Below are 8,796 nucleotides of genomic sequence, written 5' to 3'. Positions count from 1 at the left end.
ACGAACAATGTAAAACTTATGTATGTATATATGGATGAGCTACGCGAAACTATGTATTGTGCTAGCCTATGTCTTCTTTAACTTGTTAAATATTTCATGATGATGTCGGAAAAATATATATGTTGAAGATGTTTGAAATTATATATATATTTGTGTTGTGAAAATGTAGGGAAATAAAACAAAACAAACAAAAAAGGCAATACACGCTCTTTACCATCTGCAAGCCCTTTGCCATCTACCAACAGACGACAAAGAGGACACGTGGGAGCACCAGGTCTGACCCATTTGGTCACTTCACTACTAGAAAAACGGCTATAGCTAATATGGAAATTAATGTCGCGCCATGTATGTGGTGCGCCACTGCTATATAGCAGTGGCGCACCAGATACAGGTGCGTCATTATTGGTCATATTACTAATGGTGCACCTTGTGTGCGGTGCGCCATTACTAGTTTTTGTCCTGGTCCCACACCCTTTCGAGACTTAGCAGTGGCGTATCAGGGGAAAGTGCGTCATTACTAGTTTTAACTAGTAATAGCGCACCACACCCACGGTGCGCCACTACTAACATTTTTTTTTCAAAACTAGTAATGTCGCACCACACATCAGGTGCGTCATTAGTAACCTTGGTTACCAATGGCGCATTTTTAGGGGGTACGTCATTGCTAACCCTCTCCCCACTATAACCCCTACAGACTCTTCCCTCCCATGTCTCCTCCCCCGAAGGCCCTAACCACCTCCCGCCGCCCGGTCCTCTCCTGCCGATTGATCGAGAACGCTAGGGTTCCTCCCACGTCGCCCGGTTCTTGCCTCCTCCCTCCGACGAGCGAGGGCCTCCTCCAACCCCGACGAGCGCGGATCCGACGCTCTCATCCCGTCGGTCGCTTTCGTCCTCCGTCGCCGGTGAACGAAGGCCGCTGCCGTGACTCCTCGTCGCCACCTCTCGCCGTCTCTTCCTGCGCGTGGCCGACGGTTGCTCTTCGTTGACCTCTGCCTGGGGGTGAGCCTCTCTTCCTTACATCTATGTTCCTTGTCCATCCCTCTGTTCCCTGTTCCTCTCTCGTTCATGCTGCTAGTTACACACATGGATGGTGGATAGATGGATGTATGTTGATGTTAGGTAGTACTCTGTATATGATTTGCTTGATGGATGGATGAGTGGTGCTAGTTGCTTGCTAGATGGATGGATGAATGGTGCTAGTTGCTTGCTAGATGGATGGATGAATGGTGCAGCTACGTAGAATTTTCTTGCTACTGTTTGAAGGTTGAATGCTACTGTGAAGGGTAGTAATTGGCTCTCTTTTGCTGCTGTGAAGGGTACTAACTGGTTCCTTTTTAGGATACCTTTTAGGGGTGCGCCATTGGTAACCCTCCCCCCATTACGGCATTATCCTACTCCTTCCCCTTTTTTCATTCCCTCCCCTCACTCATCTCTCCTTTGCCATCCATCGCCGCTACTCCTGTCAGAAGGGCCCGTGCATATCTGAATCGAAACAGTACACGCTAATGGGTAATGGAATTTTGATAATGAGGAATAATAGAGTAGTAACATGCATATATTATTAGTCTAAGTTACTATCTCTATAGTAGATAGTAATATTTTCACCTAAAGTTTGTTCAAAGGTTATTCAATCCATCTAAAGTAATATATGTGGATGGGAGTTAGTAGTAGTGTTTATCAGTAATTTTGGTATGAGGGTCTACCAATGCATCTAGGGGTTAAGAGACTTAGTGAAGATGGGATGGTTGCTGACCTAGGGCATGTAAGAATGTTTGGGGGGAAATTTTGCAATATGGTTAGGCATGAGAGGTTGTTCATAATATTCTCTGTTTTACCCCATCTTTTGTACTTGTTCGTTGTTGCTATATCCGAGTGGCCTATGTTTTGTCGGAATGTTGATTCATTTCCGTTCCGGTAAATTTCAGACGCTTCATATGTCCACTTTTTAGCAAATGTCATGTCCAAATTTTCTTTGTTTTAGTAAATGTCTGACGACGAAGAGGAATTCGTTATGTGTGAATACTGCCAAGACAAGCGCGGCCTTTGCGACACGCCTTACCTAGTTGATGATAGGCGCTTCAGCATCATGCTGGATGAGGACTTCGAAGTGGATACAGTAAGTCACAACGATAAGTCTTTTTTCGTAATTAAGCATGACTTCTTTTGCTTCAACTTATAATTTTTATTTTTTACTATTCTACTAACGTATCCCCTGCCATGCAAGACATTATGTGTTGGATAAGATTGGTTTCAGTACTGAAATAAATATGGAGGTAAAGATAGTTCACTTGAGGACCGAACATGGTTATACTTTTGCCGTAAAATTGTACAATGCAGATACCTACTCTTTTTTGAATGCAAAACTTGGGTAGCACTATGCAAGGCTTATGCATTTGAGCCTAATATGCTTATCACCTTTGATATTCGTCCGGAAGATGAAACTGAAGGTAATATCGACATTTGAGTCGATGTGCAGACGCCTCAAGTTCTACCATTATGTGAGTTTCTCAACCACATTTATTAAGTAATTTATATTGTTTATTTAAAAATAGTTGACAACTTATTTCCATTGATAGCTTATTTTCATTCTTCAAAAAATGTACGAAAAATGGTAGACAGAACCTATTACTACAATGATGAAGCAGAATTAACTTGTAAGGAGAAACATCATCTTGTCGTATTTATCAATGATCTTGAGAATTACAATACCTATCAGCAAACTCCCCAACATTATGGTCAATATGTGCCACTAGTGCACGTGGTGAACTATGGTAACATGCATGAAGATTGCATGGTAAGATTTTCTACTATTACGACATCCATGCATCTTTTGCATAAATTCTTGTAAAACTAAACTACATTGCTAGCTACAAAGGTAATACTATGTTTTTCAATAAAAAATCCCGCAAGATTGTGTGCCTCATCTGATGTTACCAAGAGGTCGTGTTGATGTTATGATAATACGACCAACACGGCCAGGTCAACCTAGGTATCTGCATCACTCCTGTCCATACTGGATTTCTAAAACCGATGAAGTCATGACAATCAAAGATTGGAAAAAATGTATGGTCAATCGTAGAGAGCTACTTGGAAGCAACATTGTGCGTAGCCCAAGAATTGGAGACAAGATGATCTCCATTCTCCATAATGGAGAGTCAGGGCCTATCTTGTTTTATGATATTCTACCTAAGCAGAGGAGTAGGTCCTAGGTACAATGTGTTATTATGTGCTACAATGTGTTAAAGTTGACGATGAAGAGGAGGAGTTGTGATTATGACTAGTGACCAACTTTTGTTATATGCTGTCTCATTGACGAAAATGATATTAAATAGTATTGATGGTAATGACTATGATGATTATTAGCTATTTCCAATATGATGTGATGATGTGCTACAATGTGTTAGAGTTGACGATGATGATAGGGAGGAGTTGTGATTATGACTAGTGATCATCTTTTGTTATATGATGTCTCATTGACTATGATGATTACTTCTACATCACTATGTATCGCTATTTTCGAGATGATGTGATGATATTTTATGAAACTATTGTATAGAATATGCATCACTTACTTCTACATCACTTATATAGGTATCACTATGATGAATTGTATTCGGAGACTAATCTTCTATTGTATTCGATAAATCTGCTGTTTATATGTTGTGCTGTTTATATTCTGTGTTGTAATGTATTTTGTAACCTGTGCAAATATCAGAAAAGCAAAATAATAATAATTTTTAATATTCATAGTAGTGGCGCACCATATTGCATTTTAGTGACGCACATAAATAAACACCGCAGTGGCGCATTATCTAAAAGTGCGCCATTAGTAACCCACAACAGTGGCGCACTTCTGGGCCTAGTAATGGCGCACCAGGTGGTGCGCCACTGTTATGTAGATTAATAGTGGCGCACCAAGCGTGCGCCATTACTATTTATTAGTAGTGGCGTGATAATAGTGACACACCTATAGTGTGCCATTAATAGACAAAACAGGTGCACCACTAACAGCCTTTTTCTTAGTAGTGCTTTGCCGTCTGATGGCAGATGGCAAAGGCTTGGGCCAGGCTGATGGCAAAGGGCTTGGGGCAGGCAGCTGGCAAAGGGTGGGGGTCAGCACATGGCAAACTTTGTCGTCAGCTGGCGGATGGCAAAGTATGTCGTTAGCCACCTAACGGGGCTAACAACCAGACGTTGCTGTCAACGTCCTTTGCCATCTGCCAGCTGATGGCAAAGTTTCTTTGCCATCCGCTGTGTCCTGGCAGATGGCAAACAATTGCATTATTGATGCTAGCAGCGATGAAACTGTTGCCGTCTGCCGGCAGATGGCAAAGACCTTTGCCATCCGTCAAAGGGTCTTTTGCCATTTGCCATGGTAGATGGCAAAGAACCCGATTCCTCTAGTGCATAAGCCAAACCCTTGTGTCTTGGTTACACCAAGTTCTATTTCGGTGCAACCAAATTTAGTGACCAACTCTCGGTTAACCCATTTCTAAGAATCGTAATTTTCAAATTTTACGAATCGGTGCAACCGAGATGAGGAACTGACTAAGCTAGCCAAAATCGGACTCACCAAGATTCCTACATTGTTCTACCCAAGCCAAATATGTGAGAGAGTGATTGATTGTCGAGGAGACTATCTTTTGAACCACAAGAGCAAGGATTTCATCATACTTACCACATCTATTACCTTCTCGAGAGTGTTGTCTTCTAAATTGGTTAGGTATTGCTTGGGAGCCTCCGACTTTGTGTAGGTTGAACCAAGAAGTTCATAAAGGCAAGGAGATCGCCTACTTCGTTAAGAACTACCCCGAGTGAGGCTAGTCCTTCGTGGACATTAGCCATGGTGGAATAGAAAAGGTTTCTTCTCCATGGACCCTTCATGGATGGTGCCCTCCATGGACTCTCGCGACTGTTACTCTCTGTGGGTTGAAGTCTCCATCAACATGGACGTACAACAACATCACCTATCGTAACCACACGAAATATCTTTGTGTCAACTTTATGTTTGACGTTCCTATCCCTACCCTCTACTTACTTACATGTGCATGTACTTACTTTCCGCTACTATACTTTCAGGCTTGCATGTTAGGGTGTACTTGACCTGGTATAATTGCTAAAACTTGCCACCTATAAAATTGATCTCCATTGCATTGGTTTTAAAACCTAGGAGAGTATGGCGTCTAGTGATGGAAATTACCGTCGTAGCGGTCGATATTTTGATTGTACACACTTAACTAGTTGGAAGCATAAGATGAAAATGCATATTCTTGGTCATAACCGCACCGTTTAGGATGTTGTTCATGTTTGATTGGAAGGTGAATTCGATGGTGAGGGAAAGGAACCGGATCGTGAAGCGGATGTGGAAGAATTGAAGATGTTGTAATATAACTCTCAAGCATGCGATATTCTATTCAACTGCATATGCCCTCAAGAGGTCAACAAGATTAGCCATCTTGAGAATGCAAAGGGAATTTGAGATTCTTTGGTTGATATGCACGAAGGTACCGAATCCGTTGGGAAATCTAAGTTGGATGTGCTACAAAGTCAACTTGACAAGTTCAAGATGAAGGGTGGTGAAGGAGCGACTAAAATGTACTCTAGGCTTGCTCTCGTCACAAATGAGATTGTCGGCTTAGGAAGTGAAGAGTTGACCGACAAATTTATAATCAAGAAGATCCTTAGAGCCTTGGAAGGAAAGCACGATACCAGGTGCATATTGATCCAAATGATGCCAAACTACAAAGATCTCAAGCATATAGAAGTTATTGGAAGGATTGTTGCTCATGAAATGTTACTCAAAGAAAAAGAAGAGCTTCACACCAAGTCAAGTAGTGCATACGAAGCTTCAAGTGACACTCGCGAAACCTCAAGTGACAACCTGGTTACCAATGAAGAGATAGGCCTCATGGTGAAGAAATTCAATGAATTCTACAAGAGTAGAGGTAAAGAGAGAAGCTCAACTCAAGATATGAAGAGAAGCATTCGTCTACACGTGACTGGAATTGCTACAATTGTCGAAGGCCTGGACACTACTCCGACGAGTGCATGCCCCCCACAAAAGAAGAGAAGAGTCACCTAGAAGAAGAAGCTCAAGAGATGAGTCACCTCGATGGGAGAGAAGGAGTAGATAAGATCATTATGAACGAAGATCCTCCCGGAGAAGCAAGGACTCGAAGAAGGAGGACAAGTACACCAAGAGCAACTCAAGAAGAATACATCAAGTTCATGTTGGTGAAAGGGTATCCGCCTCTGAATCCAACAACCAATCCGAGAGAATCTACCAGCCCAACTCCGTTTGTAGTTAAGATGAAGGTGTTGCTGGATTAGCACTTGTTTTCTCGAGGTCCTATGACATATTTGATTCGCCAAATGAAGGAACTAGAAGTTGCTTCATGGCTAAAGGCCCAGAAGTATCACAACTAGAATACTTTGACTTTAATAGTGATGATGATGGCTTAATAGGAGCTCATGACCTGCTCTTTGAAAAAACTAGTGACATCAATGAAAATGAACATGATGATAATCGTGCTAGTCAAGTTAAGTCGTGTGATGATGATAAGAAGGAGATTGAGCATGTAACTAAAGAACTTAATGTTGGGGAACGTTGCATGGGAAACAAATTTTTTCCTACGCACACGAAGACCTATCATGGTGATGATTATCTATGAGAGGGAGATCGGATCCACATACCCTTGTAGATCATTAAGAAATGCGGGTGATGTAGTGGAACATCTTCGCGATCCAAATCGCTACCGTCCCACGATCCGTCTCGATCTAGCGCCGAACGAACATCACCTCCGCGTTCAACACACATACAACTCGATGACGATCTGTGCCTTCTTGATCGAGCAAGAGAGACGAAGAGGTAGCTGAATTCTCCGGCAGCATGACGACGTGGCGGTGATGATGGTGGAGCTACTCTGGTAGGGCTTCGCCGTGCCGTACCGAACTAACAACGGGGTGTCACGAAGTAGTGGAGGAACAGAGGGCTGCACAAAGGCTTGGGGTGCAAAAAGCCTCTCAAATCTCCACTATATATAGGAGGAACAAGAGGGACGGTGGCTTGCCTCCTACTCCAAGTAGGAGGAGTCGGCCGAGCCAAGAGGGAGTCCTCCTCCTCCAATTCGGTTTGGTGGAGGACTCCTTCCCATCTCGTCCACCTCCTTCCTTCTTTTTTTCTTTTTTCCTTCTTATTTTTGCTTTGGCCGAAATAGGCTTATTGGGATGGCCTCACCAGCCCACTAAGGGATGGTGCGCCATCCATGGGCCTATTAGGTCCTCTCCCGGGTGGGTGGCCCCTCCTGGTAAAACCCCGGAACCCATTCACCACTCCTGGTACTTTACCGGTAATGCCCAAAATCTTTCCGGAAGCCAAATATAACAATCCTATACATCAATCTTCATTTCCGGACCATTCCGGAGACCCTTGTGACATCCGGGATCTCATCCGGGACTTCGAACAACATTCAGTTACCAACATCAGCAATTCAACTATATCGAAAACATCACCGAACCTTAAGTATGCAGACCGTGCGGGTTCGAGAACTATGTAGACATGAACGAGACACTCTCTAGTCAATATCCAATAGCGGGACCTCGACGTCCATATTGGATCCCACATATTCTATGAATATCTTATTAGTTGAATCTCTATGTCAAGGATTCACACAATCCCGTATATCATTCCCTTTCTCCTTCCGTATGTTACTTGCCCTAGATTCGATCGTCGGTATCGACACACCTATTTCAATCTCGTTACCGGCAAGTCTCTTTACTCGTTCCATAATACAAGATCCCGTGGCTAAATCTTTAGTCACATTGCTAGCAAGGCTTGTTTGTGATGTTGTATTACCGAGTGGGCCCCGAGATACCTCTCCGTCACACGGAGTGACAAATCCCAGTCTTGATCCATGCTAACTCAAAGGACACCTTCATAGATACCTATAGAGCTCCTTTATAGTCACCCAGTAACGTTGTGACGTTTGATACACACAAGGCATTCCTTCGGTGTCAGTGAGTTACATGATCTCATGATCATAGGAATGTATGCTTGACATACAGAAAACAATAACAACAAAATGACACAATCATATGCTACGTTTATAGTTTGGGTCTTGTCCATCACATCATTCTCCTAATGATGTGATCCCGTTATCAAGTGAGATCACTTGTCTATGGCTAGGAAACCTTAACCATCTTTGATCAACGAGCTAGTCAACTAGAGGCTCACTTGGGACATTGTTTTGTCTATACACCCACACATGTATTTTTGTTTCCATTCAATACAATTATAGCATGGATAATAAACGATTATCTTGAAACAGGAAATATAATAATAACTATTTTATTATTGGCTCTAGGGCATATTTCCAACATTTAATACTCTTAAGTTAGCTCATGAATGAACTCAAGAGAAGGTACAATTAGAGAAGCTAAATTTAGAGCAATAACACGAGTTCCTTAAAGCTATCAATGACAATCTTCGAAAGAAGAGTTCTTCTTATCTAGGCAAATGATTACTCTTGTCTACTTTTGTTCCACAAGTTAAAACTAAGCAAACTTGTAACAAAGGAAATAATGGTTCTTCATCTAGTAGCAACAATAAAAATGCTAAATCAAATGATGTTGCTTCTAGTAGTTCTATTGATTCCACTAATGATTCTCTTAACCAAGTTGCACTTGTGCAAGAAAATGATTTATTAAAAGGAATTGTAGGAAAAGGTGTCTAGAAGAGTCTTGTCAGCATTAAGTAACTCGAGGAGATTGTAAGCAAGCAAGGATGGCACCGGAAGA

This window comes from Hordeum vulgare, chromosome 2H (assembly GCF_904849725.1).
Source record: "Hordeum vulgare subsp. vulgare chromosome 2H, MorexV3_pseudomolecules_assembly, whole genome shotgun sequence".
Lineage (NCBI taxonomy): Eukaryota > Viridiplantae > Streptophyta > Magnoliopsida > Poales > Poaceae > Hordeum > Hordeum vulgare.
The sequence above is the reverse complement of the archived record's forward strand: the minus strand, read 5'-3'. Positions refer to the sequence as shown.